At 31.6% G+C, this 18,836-nt stretch overlaps 1 long non-coding RNA gene across 1 annotated transcript; it reads left to right on the forward strand.

Moving 5' to 3' along the window:
• Nucleotides 1–802: 802 nt before the first annotated feature.
• On the forward strand, nucleotides 803–2,161 carry LOC143193539 (uncharacterized). Its single transcript, XR_013005047.1, has 2 exons — nucleotides 803–1,304; nucleotides 1,382–2,161. It is a non-coding gene; the product is annotated as an uncharacterized LOC143193539 (long non-coding RNA).
• Nucleotides 2,162–18,836: the final 16,675 nt, after the last annotated feature.

Below are 18,836 nucleotides of genomic sequence, written 5' to 3' on the forward strand. Positions count from 1 at the left end.
GCCTATTAAGCTATGAAAAATAGCCGATTTCTTGGCCGTCAATTTTTCAATGAAGTTCTTGTAATGTTATTTAGCCTACTTTAGACCTAATAATTCTTTTTTTTTGTTGAGATTAATACAATTTTACTTTTAAGTTCCAGAAAACATACTCTTCTTATGGCAAGACATTCTAAGAACGAATGTTGTCAAAACTATCAAGATTTATGATAGATTCCATATAACAATATATTAGCACAATTTCTAAATCATAAACAGCTGAATAAACGCAAAGAACGAGATTATAAAATCACTAAGAGTAATAAAAAATCTTTTAAATTGAATAATTAATATTTTAATTTATATTCGTTTATTATAATACTTTAATACTAGCACTGACGTGCTTTTAAATAAAAACCCTAAATAGAACATTTGTTAATCAACATTTTATTTCAACAAACCCGCAAAAAATAACATTGAATACGTTAATGTATGCCGACAAAGTACATTGTTTTTCATCTATACGTTCCTTATCAGTTTTTTCACTTATTTTGAATGCCCATATCATATATTTGTACCAACTTAACCAGTATACTGTGACTTTTTAATTAATATTGTTGCATTTACGACATTCATATCTCTGATGATGCAATTAAATGAACGCAAATCGTTTTTTTGAACGAATTGTTTTCAATGCACATTTACCTCCATAATAACAAAAACACCATAAATGTATCGAAGAATTTTCTAGTAGAAGGTAGAAGATGGGAGTTTATTAGTCATAGAGAAATAGAGATTTAACTTTATGGGAAATTTTGGGGAAATGTTTTGCGACGCCCAACATGTAGATGCCGCTACTTTTTACATATTACTTCGTTCATTTCGTTCTATAGTTTGTTTATTTTTTTCTACGCCATTTTCAATGTACCCTATATACAGAAGAGTGTGTTTAGCTTTTTATAACGTTTATAAATTAAATTATTGTTTTATTTTATTAGTATATACAAGTCGGTAGTTGAAATACATTCTCGTTCTAGAAAGTGTTGTGTGCTCGGATGCACAGATAGTGAGGAAATGCATCATCATTTTCCGTTAAAAAAGTACCCGGCAATTTTTAAGAAATAACTAGAAAACTTTAAAAATCCTAAACTGGTTGGGTTAAACATGAAACAGATTTATGATCGTTACCGCGTGTGTCATAGACATTTTTGTGATACATTTAAACTTTTCTTTAAGTATTTATGAATAATTTAGTGATGATGGAAATAATACCATGAACCCAGAATATGTACAAAAAAAAGTGGATCAAAATCAAAATGATATAGAAGGTAAATTGAAGGAGTCAGTCACATTTCTGTTCATAATTATTACCATTAATTACTAAAATGTCTTACTATATTTGTAGTGCCTATTTCCATCGTTCCAGGCCCACAACCAGGGTGTTCGAAGCAAGCGACATCAGCGTTTGAACAAACTCCAGAAAGTAGTGGTAAAGTGTGCATTCATTTAGCCAAAAAGAATGATTTCTCCTCATTATTACCGTTAATTACTTGACTCTATAACTTCAGTTTCAGATGTTCCTATAAGAGCAAACCAAGTTTTACGTTGTACCGTAGTGTACATCTGAGGTTATTTAGTAAAACTTAAAAAGAAATTAAGTGTAATTTTTGTTTACATACAATTATGAATAAATCAGTAGACCAACAAATTGAGGCTGATTTTATAGAGGCAAGACAATATCTCGTGTCCCAGACTCCAAGATGCTATGTCTTTTATTTTATTCAGCAATTTTTCCACATCGATAACATAACAACATTTTTGTCAAATGTTTAAAAAAAAGTAAATTTAAAACCCTTTAATTGTAAATTCCATAATGATCTTTCAAATGAAATATTAAAAGTACTAACAAGGTGTGCTCTATAATTTTGAGTAAAACAGGTGAATAGAATATTAAGAGGGAAAGACTCAAAGTTTGCTTTCAGTATAAGAAAACAAAAACAAAAAGAGAGAACTATGATAGATCCTATTAAATTGATGGCACTAAACAAATATGAAAGAGAAAAAAGACGGAAGAGATTATTTTGATTTGCAATACACCAAAATTTTTTGCACATACATATTATATTTGCATATACATTTACATATCATATTTATATTTAATTGAATTTTATTTAATAAATTTATTTCGGAAAAAAGTTGTTTTTTATTTAAATTTCATTGGTCAATTTAACATGATGTCAAGGCTGTCACGTGCCAAACATTACCAATCAAATGTCTTCACAGTTAAATATTTTTCTTGCAGGTGCCTCTAATGGAGATTTAAATAGACCAATCAAATTACTTGAACGGCTCATTATGGCGCCCTCTGGATGTTGGGCAAAGCAAAACTTTGCGCCAGAGTCCCCAATTGAGTTGGATCTCTATTACTCTATGATATTAGTTAATGGAAGTCCAAAGGGCAAGTCCGTAACGACACTGCGTCAGTTTCTCTGTTAAAAAATTCAATTGATACAATCAGTATATACAAGGACCTTAAAATTAAATAAATGAGACGATAATAATAATAAATACATTACAGCGTATTTTCTACAATAAGTGACGAAGCGTTTCGGATTTACAGACGTTTTGAACAATACGTCCTTAATTTAAAATTTATTGGACACAATTGTGAAATGTTGTTCGCGCCTATTGGTTTACTAATTGAAATAGATGATGTTTTAAGTCAATAGAATTGTATCGTATTTGAATATATTTAATTTTTTGTTTTTATTAAAATATTTGTTTCGTAAAAATAATACTATAGAATTAAAAAATACTTACAAATAAAATTAAAAGTAGTTATATATTGAACATATTCCTTTTAATTATTTCAACAATTATTTGTGTCGTTGTGATAGTTGTGGGTTCGAATGTATTAGGGTATGGCTGTACTTTAGGTTTGTGACTATAACTGTAAATGTCTCTAGTGTAAACCCCGATAAGGAATAAAAATTATAGTCATGATATTAACCAGGCTGGGTAAGATCGGATCTCACAGGCCAGAAAATAGGCATAATGCTAAAGGTATGCGATGCGGTGGTTCGGAGTCTATATCAAGCTGTAGAACCAGAACAGATGATAAATTCTAGTTGGTAAAAACACTAATACTGTGGTAACATACTCTGACGACACGGCTATTTTTTCACCTCACGAGAACAAAACCTACAAAGAATCTCCAACTTTATTTCAATAAAATTCATTTCTGGTTGATAACATTACGAATGAGACAAAATCTGCTTCCCTGGCGTTCACCCTACGTAGAGGGACTCGCCTTCCAGTAGATCTTAATAATCATGAACTCCCGTAAGCAGATAATATTAAATATCTAGGAATGTACCTGAATCGATGCTTAAATTGGAAGAAAGATAAGAAACGTAAGTGCTACGTGCCATCGTTGATTCTCCATATTATGCCAGTAACAGCCTAGGGAAATCCCGCTGGAAATCATAACGAGTGTGATCCGAAGGTCAGTGTAAAGTACTCTGAAAGAATGTCAGTACATTCGAATGCACTCGCTAAACAATTACATTTTCGATATGACAGTGAAATGCGTAGGTAAAACGTTTGTTACCGTCAAATTTGATTAATAGACACGTAAAATAGGTTTTAGAATAATAATTAATATAGAATAATTAATTATAAATTACATTAAGTATAATAGTAGTTTATAAGTGTATACCGGATATCACTTATTTAAACCATCTTTTACATTCATATATAGCCTATTCAAAATAACAGTGAAGTCACGTCATCAACATGTTTAATGTATTGCCGGTCGCGAATTATAAATTCGTTTTAGAGTCAGACTACATTTTCCTTCTCACTTTATTCTTTTTAAATAGAGATAGAATGCTGTTTGATAAGTTAGAGTATCTAATTAATCAGCCTACAAAAGTCGTCCGAAAATATGATTTTGGATTCACCGAAAACAATTTGTCCTTATACGAAGCGGGTAACGAATCAAGATCAACTTGATCTTAGAGCTATCAGAGATGAAATATATGAAATGAATCAAAACAGTAACTAGTTTTTTCAATATAAACATAATTTAATATAATTATTTCAGAGAAAATTACTAGTTTGAAAAGTATCGAAGAGGTCTAATGGAGCTTCCAGTGATTCCTGAAATGTTTAAAAGAACAATTTTTAAAAGCACGTAATAAAATCAAGAAAGACTTACTTCAATATATGTATTTAGACAAGATATGGATATTTCAGAAGAGGACCAATATATCCATTGCTCACTCAGTGAAAGATGATAATGTAAATAGTGTTATAACAACAAAAGTTGGCGGAAAAAGGTAAACGGAATAACAATTGATTAGGTTTTAATAGTCATAACATTTATTAATAATCTATTGCAGATATATTGTTTTTCAGGCTGAAAACAGAAATTGTTAATTGACCCTTTGGTTTGGATAAACTCGTCAGACGCATTGCAGAAGAAATTAACAATGATGGAATCATGAATAAATGTTAGATATATTGCTTACATCGCTGAGTTATTCACTCGAATGAAACTTTCTGAATATCGGATTGTTATTCAATGCTGACAATTTTCAAGACAGGGCGAGGAGTGTGGAAACAACTAAAGGTGAGTATATAATTAACAGGCAATTGAAAAATCCCCGGCCTACCACAGTAAAACATTTTTTTTGGCAAAATTATTTTTTTTTTATTCAACATAATTCCCTTCAAGGGTGATACACTGATTATAGCAACCCTCCAACTTTTCGATATCATTTTTGTAGTATGATTTGTTGTTTGCTTCAAAATAGGCATCAGTTTCGGCGATCACCTCTTCATTCGACGAAAATTTCTTCCCAGCGAGCATTCTTTTGAGATCTGAGAACAGGAAATAGTCGCTAGGGGGCAGATCTGGAGAATACGGTGGATGAGGAAGCAATTCGAAGCTTAATTCATGGATTTTTACCATCGTTTTCACTGACTTGTGACATTTCATTGACGGTGTATTGTCTTGGTGAAGCAGCACTTTCTCTTTCTTCAAATGCGGTCGTTTTTCGGCGATTTCGTCCTTCAGACGGTCCAATGACGCTATGTAATAGTCGCTGTTGATGGTCCTTCCTTTTTCAAGGTAGTCAATTAAAATTATTCCATGCGCATTCCAAAATACAAATGCCATAACCTTGCCAGCCGACTGTTGCGTTTTCCCACGCTTTGGAGCGGGTTCATCGTGTGCAGTCCACTCGGATGATTATGGAGCCATGTTTCATCCATTGTCACATATTGATGCAAAAACTCGGGTTTATTACGCTTGATCATCTTCAAACACTGCTCCGAATCATTAACTCGTCGTTGTTTTTGGTCAAAAGTGAGCTCACGCGGCACCCACTTTGCACAGAGCTTTCTCATACCCAAATATTCGTGAATGATATGATATACACGTTCAGTTGATATCTTTCGAGTGTCTGCTATTTCATTCAATTTCAATTTACGGTCATTTTGTGGATTTTTTAAATATTTTCGTCGGTAACAACCTTTGAGTGTCCACTCGATGCTCATTTCACCACGTCTAAACTAAACTAAACTTTTCCCTTCAAAAAACAATATTTTACCGACACGCGAAATTCCTTTTTATCCACTTTTTTCACAATAACAAAAGTTGCTTCACTCAAAATGTTATAATTCAGAAACTAATAATCCGACAGCTGTCAAATGTATACACGCATCTTTTGAGGGTTAGGACTAACTAAAAAACTAGTAGAGCCATCTATGTGTCGGACCGGGGACTTTTCAATTGACCTGTTAATATACGATAACTGCAGGAAATCTTATTGTAGAGTGTGAAAGATTTATGTGTATAAATATGTGTAATAATTGTGTGGTAAGCCTGGGTATATGTTCTGGGATTATTTTTTGAAATTAATTAGTCGCCAGGCGGGCTTGAATGTTATTGACCGTGTTGACGGCCCAGATAAACCCTAGTTAGTAAAATGTGCGCTTTTTAAAATATAATAAGCAAACAAAAGCAAATATTTTATATTAATATAAATATATTTTAAAATATTCAAGAAAAATATCATATTTTGTCCCAACGGAATTACTTATTAGTTCTATATTTGTCTGATTATATTGAATATCTTAATTGCTATATTTAAAATGGTTTATCATAAAGTTTGAACTGCCAGAAGGATAAATATAACATGGTATTAAACATAACGATTGGCGAGATGATCCCCGAAAATATCCGGTCTTACCCAGCTTGATTACTGACGTCACTGGGATCATTTTCCTTGCCGGATTTTGCATTTTTGTTTTAGGGACAGTTTCAATTATAACCAACACAAATATGAAAAAACACAACAACTGTCATGTCCCAGTAGGATTCGAACCCGTGACTATCCTAGCAGTAGAGGGAGGACCGTCCTGTCACCTTGACCACTGCGCCAATCTAATCGAAATGATTACTTTTTGGTGATGTTATTTATTGTTAGAAAGATGGTAGTATGCTATAGATAGAAATGGAAGTTAATTTTCTATTAATAAACACTAGTTTTTCTAAATAAAGAATACTAAATAAAATGTAATACCATGTCTAAAAATAAAACTGCAACTTATGCTCAACTGCTAGGAACTATTACCAGTAAAAAAAGATTTGAAGGTCACAAGTTTTTTTCTTAAATGCGGTATTAATACTCTTTGTCTGTTCAAGTTTAAAAACATTTGTGGAAAATTCTAACTAATTTATCCTTGCAGTAATATATTTCTTTATTTAACTAATATATTTAAAGGAACATTTCGCTAATGTCGTATATGACTAGAATATAATAGTAAATTTCTCACGGTTTCAATATAGAGTATGTTCAAGTGGCGAAGCAACGTCGCACAAAGCGTCATTTATTTCAAGAAAACAATAAATATCAGGCTCGGAAAAACATTTAATGATAATTATTTCCATAAAAAATGATCGTGGAATAATAAAAGATGAAATATACTGTTTCCATATTATTTTGAAAGGTTAATTAAACCAAAAAAAAATGACCAGATAATGCAAAAAATTAACCATTAACAAGTGGAAATTTTGAACAAATTAATTCGCTTATGAGGTAAATGATTTTAAAATATTTTAATATTTGTTTTGTTTTCAGTTCAATCACAATCAATTCAATCAATAATCAATTTTATTTTAACATATGAATATAAGTCATGAAATATAAGTCATATAAAAATTATTAGGGAATTTCGATTGTATTTTCATCCTCTACGTTATTTTTGATGATCTCCTGTATTGCACTGTTTTTATGGAAATTTCCATGGTACAGCCTGTATGAAATTGTTTTCCAAGTCTTATGATTTCTAAATTCTACTAGTCTATAGCTAAGCAATAGCAATAAAATTATAGCAATCCGCTCTTGATCCCAACTTCTTTTGGATCTTTTTGATCGCATCTTAACGTCTGGAGATAGTGGGTCATCAATTGCTACGCTGTCTGAAACTCCGTTAAGAGTTTGAACTAAGATCCGTTCCAACAAATTCCGCAATTCATTGTCTTCGAACCTTCTCGGTCTTCCAGACAGCCCTTTGTCACTGATATCAAAAACACTACTTTTAAATGGTTGAAACCAAAACCAATAATTGGAATATATCTGAGAAACATCATCATACGTATTTGTATTTAAATCAAACAATAGAAGTAACGTATTTGGGCGTTCCATGATTATCGTCTGCATACACTGAATAACTTAATAACACTACATAGAACACTGTTATTTCATACAGAGAAATGTCAAAATAATCTAATTTAACAAATTTATTAAGTGGTTTAATAGTTTACATTAATTTACATTAATTCATCTCATTTTCACCAATAGTAATCCGTGATCAAAATACATGCATATGCTTTATACATCTGAAAAAAACACATTAGTGGATTTCTGTTGATCCATTGCCTGTAAACATTATAACAGTCCATCTCATAAACATCAATCAGTCGAAAAGGTATTTTGTTTTAGATATTGATATTATTTTGTATTAACATGTATATTATCGTGGAATGTTATTACTTTTAGAACGTAAAATAAAAAGTTATGATAAATAGTTGTTATTTCCATACTTTATTCAATAACAATTGTAAAATAATTATAAAATTTTAATATCTCAAGAACAACAAAAGTGATAATTGATATTAGTCCTAACTGAAATAAATATTTCTCGTATAGTCTCCTATGGAATTTCAGATTAAATTGAAATTAAATAATGAATGATTAAAATTAGGACTTAATTTGTAAGTAATTAAACAATACCTCAGTAACAATGCACAAGTATTATCGTATATTTGCATGACGCTGTTATATCTAACAAAGCTACCGCTCAGAACATGTTCTTATACTTGTACAATTGATTAGAACAGATACATGATAATCACATTGCGTCTATTGTTCACCAACTTTTCTACAGAATCCATAGAATCTACATTTCGTTTCTGAACACGCTAATCACCGTCGTTGTCTAGTTGTGTAATGACATCCTGTCTTCCGCAATTATAAACCTGTTGGTGCATTGTTGTTGTACTACATATAGTCTGTTAAAAGTTTTTTTAGTCATGCATCATGGATATTTCTGACGTCGAAGCATTGCAATATTGCCGCATCAACTCTAAGTTTTAGTTCAGTTTGGTTTTGACATACAACAACCTTCTAATATAAATAAAATTATCGAAGGACTTCCCCCTCACTGTCCAAATCAATCACTAAACTGTTAATTTCTAATCTGCCTAAAATGTGTTCACGATTTCACCATTTATCAATTACTTCCCCTGTATATCTTATCGAGTTCATTCAAACCGAATGTGTTATGATTTACAATGCTTCCTTCCACATATCTAAACAGTTTTTGATGGAATATCCTTCTCGATCAGCATTCGAATGCTACTGTAACTTTTACCGTTTTCCATCAATTTTTGTTGTCTTTACACATTTTTGGTTACTGTCTTGCCAAGAGTGCCACAATGAACCATTTGAAAAATTCAAGTTTCATCAAGATACACAAATTCAAATAGTTTATCTTCCTTGGTCTTATTTTATGCTTTTAAAAATAGAATTCTTTTTAAGCTCATATCTGGAAGTTCCATTAAATCTCTCTGAGGGTTATCTTTACACCATTTAAACCCTATGCCCTATAAGAGCGTATGAAAGGATGTCTTACATCCGTCAAAAATCTGCATGTTCCTAACTCTTTTATGTATACTTTCCAAACAGATAATTTTCTTTAAAATAATTGTATTAAATTATGTTTATATCGATAAAATAGTTTGTGTACTTACTTATACATTTCGTATATTTGGTCTCGAATAGAGCCAATATCAAGATGGTCAAGATTCGTCACCCACTTGTATGTAGACGGGTTTTCTTGGGTGAATCTAATGTATTATTCTTCATTTTGTCACCGATGTTATTCCCAGTACCCAGACTAATATTTAGCACGGCAGCAACCCGCTAAAAAACATTTCCAATAAAATTGTAGGGACTTTTATTATTTAATATCATCAATAATTACCTCTCTAACGGAATTTACCGACAAAGGGGGGCCTCCATTATCTCGTTTCTTTTCGAAATAACCTATTAAAGCCGTAATCAATTTGTGACCCTGAATATTTATTGTTTTCAGCATTTTTAAACAAAGTAATATGATATATTACGGAGGGACTTAAAATTTATTTCTAATCAAAGGGATAAAATAATCTTTGTCGGTTTATGACCGGTAGATATTATAACTAATATTTTGAATAATTTAGCGTACATCGGACAACCGGACGGCGACCAGCTGTCATAACTACTTAACTATAAATTATTGTGCCTGTATAATTAGACAGTAGTTTTTAGATATACTATAATGTTAAAATAAATTAAATTTGGTAACTTTTTTGTTCAATTATTTTATTTAGATTAGATTTTTTTTATGTCAAAGCCAAACTGAACTAAAACTGAAAGAGTTGATGTTGATGCGCAGTATATCAATGTATTGGATGACCAAACCAAAGCTTTTGGATCATTACCACTTCCTTCAAGCGATTGCAAAATATTTCTTGAATTACTTCCAATAATTCTACATATTCTTCTTGCATTTTACATGGGTTATCATCGAGTAATGCTTTCAGATCCTCGTCCTCAAGTTTTTTTTGTTGTGCAGAACGCTCTTTGTCTTCGATGTGAAAATTACCATTTTTAAAACGCCGAAACCAGTATTCACATGTTGAAATCGATGGAGCATGGTTATTATAAGCTTCACACAACATTGGATGCGACTTATTCTGTACAAATTCAAGCATTTTCATGGTACTTAAATAACTAGTAATACTTAATGGTACTTAATAAATAATAATTTTGTTTACATTTCGGCGAAACGATACATATTGAAAAGTGAAGCGTCAATATGAAGTTGTTTACAAATGTACCCGATAAAATTTAATACACAGTAACACAATCTGTTGTAAATCCTTTAAAATTAATTTGTAGTCCTGATATTAAAAAATGCTTCCTTATAATCAACAATTATAATAACTATAAATTAATTTTTCTTTGGTTGTCTGACCAAACCCTTCCAAACTTTATTCTTCAGTTGTATTTAATTCAACCGAAGAAATAAGAATGCCATTCCAGACATGCGGCAAAATCCTAACATCATCTTCGTGGCCCCATTTCTAAATGTAACGTAATCTAAAAATAAACAAAACATTTCGCACCGGTCACTTTTCTGTTCAACAAACCGTGGATGAAGCCACTGACCTAACTATGCCGATGCGAGCTAAAAGTTGCTTCCGGTGAGTGCATTTCTAATCGAAAATAATTTGATATGCGAAGTGAGTATTTTAAATATTGTTATTGCCTTTTAAATATTCTATAACTGAAATATACAATGTTCTTCATCCAATATTCAAACTAGATTGTTTTATATTCACGTTATTATCTCTGAATCTCGATAGAATTCATCTATTATTTGTAGTTTTGTATTATGCGTATAAATTAGTTTTAAAGGACTTTTTTAATTTGCTTTGATTAAACTTTATTGAGAAAAATCAGCGCAATGTATTTTGATACCTGCTATTTTATCACATCGTTCAGGCAGTTTGGTATCTTCACAACAAGTGAAGCGCTGCTCAAACAGGTTACGACTCGTATGTTGGAACAAGAAGTAATCAGAAGGAGCAAGGTCTGGAGAACACGGCAGGTGTGGTGGCACTTTTCATTTTAATGTTTGCAAGTATGTTTTCACCGGTTTTGTAACATGTGGTCAAGCGTTAACATGTTGAAGAATAACATTGTTGATGATGGGTACCATAAGCTTTTCACAGCATTCGATTACTTTAAGCCAAATTTAAATAAAAAGTAAAACTTCCCGGAAACGCAATTTATTCGGATTACTTACTTTACAAATTCAGACATTTCCAAAACACTGGAAAATGCTTTGTAAACAATCTTCGATGAAATAAGACATACTGAGCGGTAACATGCAGTTAGTTACAAATGTACCCGATGTGATTTTGTACACAATAACACTTTCTGTTTTGCATCAATGCTTTATAATTAATTTATAGGCCTCATAATTAGGAATGAAACTTGATTTATTGGACAATGGAATAACTTCTTTGTCTTTTCTCATTTTTGGCTACCTACCTAGAAAATGGATATAACTTTTGTAGAATAGTAGATAAAAAAGGCCAACAGAATGCTCATTGGATACTGTTAAGTTCCTAATTCATATCAATGTCGGTCTCCTACATTTTACCAAATACAGCAACTTATTAACTACTAAGAGAATATATTGTTTATATGATTCATTAGAAAGTTTTTGTAGCCATAAAACTTTCCAAAAATTATTTGGATTTCTCTTTATTTTTTATGCATAATTTTATTTATTATTTATTTATTTTTGAATTATTTCATCGTTTGTTTATTGTTTTACATTTTATTATCCTTCTTTTAACCAGTCAGGGTTTAACCGTGTCCTCTGCATTAAACCTACCCACTAGTGACCAACTTCGTAGATCTTCTGACATCAGGCTTTACCCAGCTTGGTTACTAATGAAACCGGAATGGTTATTTCTTGTCAGATTTTTACAGTGTTATCTAGAGACGTTCACAATTACGACCACAAATATCCATATACATCCTTGCTCTGCGGAATCCGATCCAGAGACTAGACTACAGAAATCTTAACCACTGTCTTATGTCGGTTTATCGTTGTTTTTGTTCTCTTATGCCATTATTTTAACCTATTAACGCATTAATGTCTTGTTTTGACTTTTGATGACTTTTTACATGTTCGTTTTCGTTAGGAATGAGTAATATATAGGGGTGTCCTAGCCTCTCGGTTTTTGTACACATTTTTCAGTTTTACATAAATAGTCTCCACAAAATATTAACACGTTGGGGAGACTTTTAACCACAATAGTGATCAGTCTTGTCATTAAATTTAATTAATTTATTTTTTATTTATCTTAATTAATTAAATTTAACAAAATATATAAATAAATAATGTAGGCTCTGGCCGATGCGTTGCCAACTCCAACTCTTAGTATATAATGCATATTAAATTTAATTAAATGCAATATAAAAAATTTTACTATTAGTTCTTGAGATAGTTTGCATATATTTTAATATATTTTAATATACAGTCATTTATTATTTTAATTATTTAATGTTATATATCAAATACATTTCTGATCTCTGATATTCCATTGAAAATACTATTAAAGTAATTTTTAGTATCATATCATTTTTAAATTATTCCCTTTACTCTTTTATGAGAGGAACATGATTAACTTAATAAATTGTGGTCGAATTTCTCCCACAGGTCGATCATTAGTATGACAAAATACGTATAACAATTTGTTTGTTGTTTGAACCAATCTACAACAAAATATGCTTTGTTTTTTTCCATGACCCGCGAATATGTTACAGCGCTATCTTAGGTAAATAAAGCGGTATAACAGTACAGACTACACTTCATAATAACAAATTTAGTAATCAAAATTAAAGAAAAATTTATCAACATTATCATTATTACATTATACAAACATTATCGTGTTTGTCCATACTGCTTTGTAAATAAGTACAAATGTGGAGGATAACTATATAATTTAAATAAAATAATGTATATTCTGTCAAAAATACTCAAAAGTAATTTCTCATACGGGGTCGACAAAATCGAGAATAAAACTGGAAAAACAATAATTAAATATATAATATTAAATATAATTATAGAACGTATAGACTATATAGACTGGCTTTTGGGCAGCTTTGGAAGCTGAACCTGTTCCCCTAAACATTGTTACATTTCTTCATGCATGTTTAAAAATCAAGGGAAACCTTCAAATTCCAAAGGCACGTACAAAGTTTTCACCTATTTTTTTATCTAAAATAATCAGATATTTATATATAATGTTATAGCTGAACTGATGTAACGGAAGACCGGAAGACGTTCAGTGTAAAAGCCCTTCAGTTTGCTTTTTAAACACTAACTATATCATTTGAGAAGCCGTAGAAATATTGCAGGCAACTGCTTCTAAGGTGTAGTAATTAGAGCGTTCAGCTCACATGCGGACGTCGCGGGTTCGATTCTCGGTGGAGGTGACTTTTTGTTGTTGTTCTAGTTTGGTTAGAAGAGTTCTCAAATCACCTAGGTTAAGTAGTGGACTCCGGGGCCTGAAGCGTTCCTTATTTTGAATCACTGTTTCTTTATTCCTATTTTTCTACTTGGCCTACTCATTGTAATATATTTATCTATTTACAATATTATTTTAACTACAACTGATTACTCTGAAGTCGGTGCCAATCCCAAATAACACAAAGATAATAATATAATTCTGTGACATATACAAAAAAATATATATATTACGAACAAAACAAATCTTATTTGTTGCTTGTAGCGACTTCAAACTGATCAGTTGGTAGTAATTAAAATAATATTGTAAATTGATAAATAGGTTTAGGTAAATATTAAGCTAAATTGTGTGTATATAGTAGAATATAAAATACTTGTAGTACATTGGTTAAATAAGTTTTTGTTTATTTTTATTTAGTTATTACAACGATTATTATGCACGTATTTTAATTTAAAACGTTTTTCTTCTATTATTTTTTTTTTGTTTTACCAAGATTTGATTTCCACGTTTGATTATTTTTTAATTTTAGTCAGTTCCTTCTTTATTATTTGAAGTTGGTTCAATTTTTTTGTTAAAAATATTTTATATAACTTATATTACGGTATGCAATTATGCGAAAAGTTTCTATAAAGAGATATGACGTTCAGTATGATGTTGCAAAGTCCTTGATTGCTCTAACGTTCGTTGATGATAGCGCTATATTTGCTTATAAAAGCTTACTTATATAATGTTGAGGCTTTTAGCATGTACTTCAGGGCCATATAGCGTAAGATGTATAAAGAAAAGACTATTGACAGAGCTCGCTCGCTAGCTATTTCAAATCTTAGCGGTATCCAATTAGAGTATGTGTTTGAGATCAGTAATATAGGATAAGAAACTTGCATCTAACAATGAATTAATAAGCTAAATTGGTCAAACTGCAGAAGCTTTTGCTTCTCTAAGATGGTACATGTATTACATCTGTAAGCTTGAGGTCTTTCAAATGTGATGCTTAAGGCATATTCTATGTTCTCATATGTTTCTCTTCAAGATAGTGTTAGAAATGAAGTTGGCCAGTTAAGAGACAGATTGAGAGACGAAGATTACAGTGGTTTAGACATGTCTGTCGGATGAGGGGTAAATGAATTCGTCACAGATTTCTGTCTGATGTCGCAGCGAGCATCTTAGAATTGTGGCGAGATTTAGTGAAGTAAGTCCTGCGATATCAACAGCTGCATATTGGAAAGAATTTACTGAATAACATCTGATTAATATATTAGTTCTTTTGCTATACCACTGAGTATTGGAATTAGTACTAATATATTCTCAATCAACGTCTTAAAGTAATCATTTTAATTTAACTTATTACCCAATCAAATTTGTTTGTGATAATTTGTTTTAGTTCTATGGATAAAGTTAATCTATGATTTTTTAAATGTTTTCAGTAGTTTAGTACGACTAATTTATTTATTTACTAGCGACCCGCCCCGGCTTCGCACGGGTGCAATGCTGATACTAAATTAAATACACTACAGAAAAAATATGAACTTTGTATATAAAAACATAGCGGCCCGCTCCGACTTTGCACGGGCATAAAATATATATGCCTATGTCACTCAATGAAAACATGATTAAAATTGATCCAGTATTACATTACACATTTATTACATTACACATTTTTAAACGCAAATTTTAAATTTGTAATATCTCTGAAAATATTTGTTTAATTTACATGCTGTAAGGAACCATATTGATCTATATTAATTGCACACTGTATTTAAGGTACTTAATTCGATAAGGATTAATGCCGTATTGCTTAAAATAGCTTCCTAAATAAGCAATTTTCTCACGTAAAAAGTAAACAATAAAAATGGTTAATGTGGGTTATCCCTAAAAGATAAACATATACCATCGCGGACTTTTTTGTAGACCTTTTTATGGTGTACAATACTGTAGTACATTAATTTGATCTAACTCGTAGGGTTAGGCAGCGTTTTTGCTAATTGCTAAATAAGCCTAAAAAAATAGGTTAATTTACGACATCACGTTAGAAACCTCTAAAATTAGCAATGTTGCCTTAGTATATTATGCATGTATTATACATATAAACCTTCCTCTTGAATTACTCTATCTATTGAAAAAAACCGCATCAAAATCCGTTGCGTAGTTTTAAAGATTTAAGCGCACATAGGGATATAGGGACAGAAAAGGCGACTTTGTTTTATACTATGTAGTGATGACAAAATTGCAAAATTTTTTTCTTCATTTACGTTTTTGTAAAATATCAAGAGTTTTTATTATATTTTGATCCGTTTTGCTTACGTAATCAAAATGTTAAGTTTATTCATATACAACTGGTACCGCGTATTATAAATTTTAGTTTATACATATGTTCTACACATTTTTTATATTAATTATACAAAACAATATTAAAAATAAAATAAATAAAAGTGGTATTCACGAGAGATGGTGACGCTTCTCAACAAACAGAAAAATACGTTTGTCACTAGTGTAGAAAAAAATCCCCAAAACAAAATAATGATTTAAAGACTAACCGATTCGCGATAAGAATCGGTCAAATATCCAACAAACAAGGGTATAAGCGATAACTTAATGAGATTGTAATGTAATACAAAAAACTTGTTATTGCATAAAGATGAGTCTTAGTAAAGTTGCCTCGACAATTGAACCGAACAAAGTCCGGCAAAATTCTGGGAATGTTTGACAAACAGGATCTCGATTCTGGGGTAACGCAACCTCTGCAATCGAATCGTGTTTTATAGGCCTGACAGTCGCCACGTTATCGGCGATTACTTAGTAGAGAAGACGATATAAACAAGACAATAATTATCGCGTTTTTATTCAAAAATGCAAAAATATTTTTTCGTCTCGTCAATAAATTAATCTTTATTGAAATATGATTTAATCCTCTAGCCCGTTCAATAAAACACCAATGCACGTCATAGATGACGTTTAATATATTGACAATTGTGGGTTTAAAAAGGTAAAATTCGTTTTATACCGGAAGCGGATTTTTCCCTTTCATTTTATCTTAGTTAAAGAGAGATGGATTTCGGAACATGTAACCGAATCAGCCTATAAAATTTGATTTTGGTTGGTACTAGTGAACCATGTTGCCAATTGTCTGCAAAGCGATTATAACCCGGCAATGTGTAAAAGCGAATTGTTTTTTTATATAATCTTTTAAATTCATCTCTAAAACAAACGTACAAAAAAGAAACACTTGTGGTTCCAGGAGTTGGAAATTCCAGAATCGACCGTTAGAAAGTTTACGTTAGCGGTAAAACATCGATCATATTTTAAGGGTAATTTGATATTATAATGGTGTGTTTTATGTTTCTGGGAAAATTGATATACCGGTAAAGAAACTAAAAGAGCAGTGGTTCTCAGCTCCGCTCGATTGGGATCTGCCACCCTTGCAAACACCCAGCACCAAAAACAATTGCCATAATTGGCAACATGTTTATCCCCCTCCTCGAACTGCAGTTGCCAAATGTGATAACTTAACATGCCCAAGGGCTTTTCAAACTCTATGAAAGTTCATTTATGCAGTCGCGACCGTCAGAGTAACTAAGTTTTTCAATCGTGCCGATTATACAAGGTTTTATGCTGCAGAACCCGAGTTCTTCAAAACGGTGAGTTTTTTGGAGCGGGTTCATTGTCTGAAGTCTACTCGGATGACTGTCGACTGGACTTCGGAGTGAAATGATGGAGCCATGATTCCTCCATTGTCATATGTCGACGCAAAAACTAGGGTTTATTACCCTTGATCATCTTTAAACACTGCTCCGAATCATCAGCTCGTCGTTGTTCTTGGTCAAAAGTGAGCTCGTGCGGCACCCTCTTTGCACAAAACTTTCTCATACCTAAATATTCGTGAATGATATGATGTACACGTTCATTTGATACCTTTAGAGTGTCTGCTATTTCAATCAATTTCAATTAAAGGTCATTCAAAATCATTTTGTGAATTTTTTAAATGTTTTCGTAGGTAACAACCTCTTTTGGGTGTCCACTGCGTTCACCGTCTTCGGTTCTGATTTCACCACGTCTAAACTTAACATACCAATCCTTGATGGATTTCCCTGGGACTAACTAAAACACATATGGATTTAATTCTTGTAGCGCCATCTATGTGTCAGGCCGGGGACTATTCAATGGACTTGTTATAATATGATAATAAACACACTATAATAATAAATTCGGTATAATAATATCAGATATCAGATCAAAACAATTAGTGCTGTTGCCAAGCTCTAAACAAAAATGGCTGCTGCAGTTCGCTGAATTAGGGATGCTGAAAAAATATCGATATATCGAAAACATTTTCAAAAATATATATATTTCTAAATATATACACAAAATATTTCTTAAACAAAAAAAACCTTCTAATTATGTTCATAAACTTTTAAAATTGGTACTTTATTTTAAAAGTTTAGTGTATTTTGGCACTTATTTTTAAAAATTTTATTAAAAATATGTCTACTTTTTAAAACATTTAGAGAATATCCATACAGTTATCCCGCAGTTTCGCTTTTCAGGTTTAAGCTAATAGGTAAGGGCCGATTAACTCTTGTTTTGTTGCTTGTTTGTCCTTTTGGCCCTTGAGAAATAGCAATAAGCACTGTCTGCCTGTGTTCTGGAGAGCAAATAATGCTTGGATTACTGTTACCTTATTTACAGACTGGTTTACAAATCGTTTTGTGTCTAGTGTTAAACAGTATTTGGCCTCAAAGTCGCTATTATTTAAGGTACTTCTGCTTATTGGCAATGCGCACGGACATCCGGAGACCTTAAATTTAATCGACACCAATGTGAAAATACAATGTTTACCGCCTAACACAACTTCGCTTCTGCAACCATTAGATCAGGGTATAACAGCAGCATTTAAACTAGTGTTGGGAACAATCGATTGAAATCGACTATCGACTGTTGAGTAATTGACTACTTTTTATTATCGACTGTTTTAGTCGTTTACTTTTAGTTACTATTTTCGGTTCTACTAGTGCATTCGACTGATTTTTAATTATCTGGCTGTGTCGTCCTAGCCGCAACCTTGAAAGTAATGCGCTGAATTTATGCTTATATAGATTTATATGTAATATATGTGGTTTTATGTTTTTTTATAGTTTGCTTATGAATTACTATATATTGTAAATTAATATAGCAGCATTTTGGAAAGCTAGTTTTCGAGGGC

Source organism: Rhynchophorus ferrugineus, unplaced genomic scaffold (assembly GCF_030347505.1).
Source record: "Rhynchophorus ferrugineus isolate W39M unplaced genomic scaffold, kcgeb_rfMv2 rfM3, whole genome shotgun sequence".
In the NCBI taxonomy this organism is placed as follows: Eukaryota; Metazoa; Arthropoda; class Insecta; order Coleoptera; family Curculionidae; genus Rhynchophorus; species Rhynchophorus ferrugineus.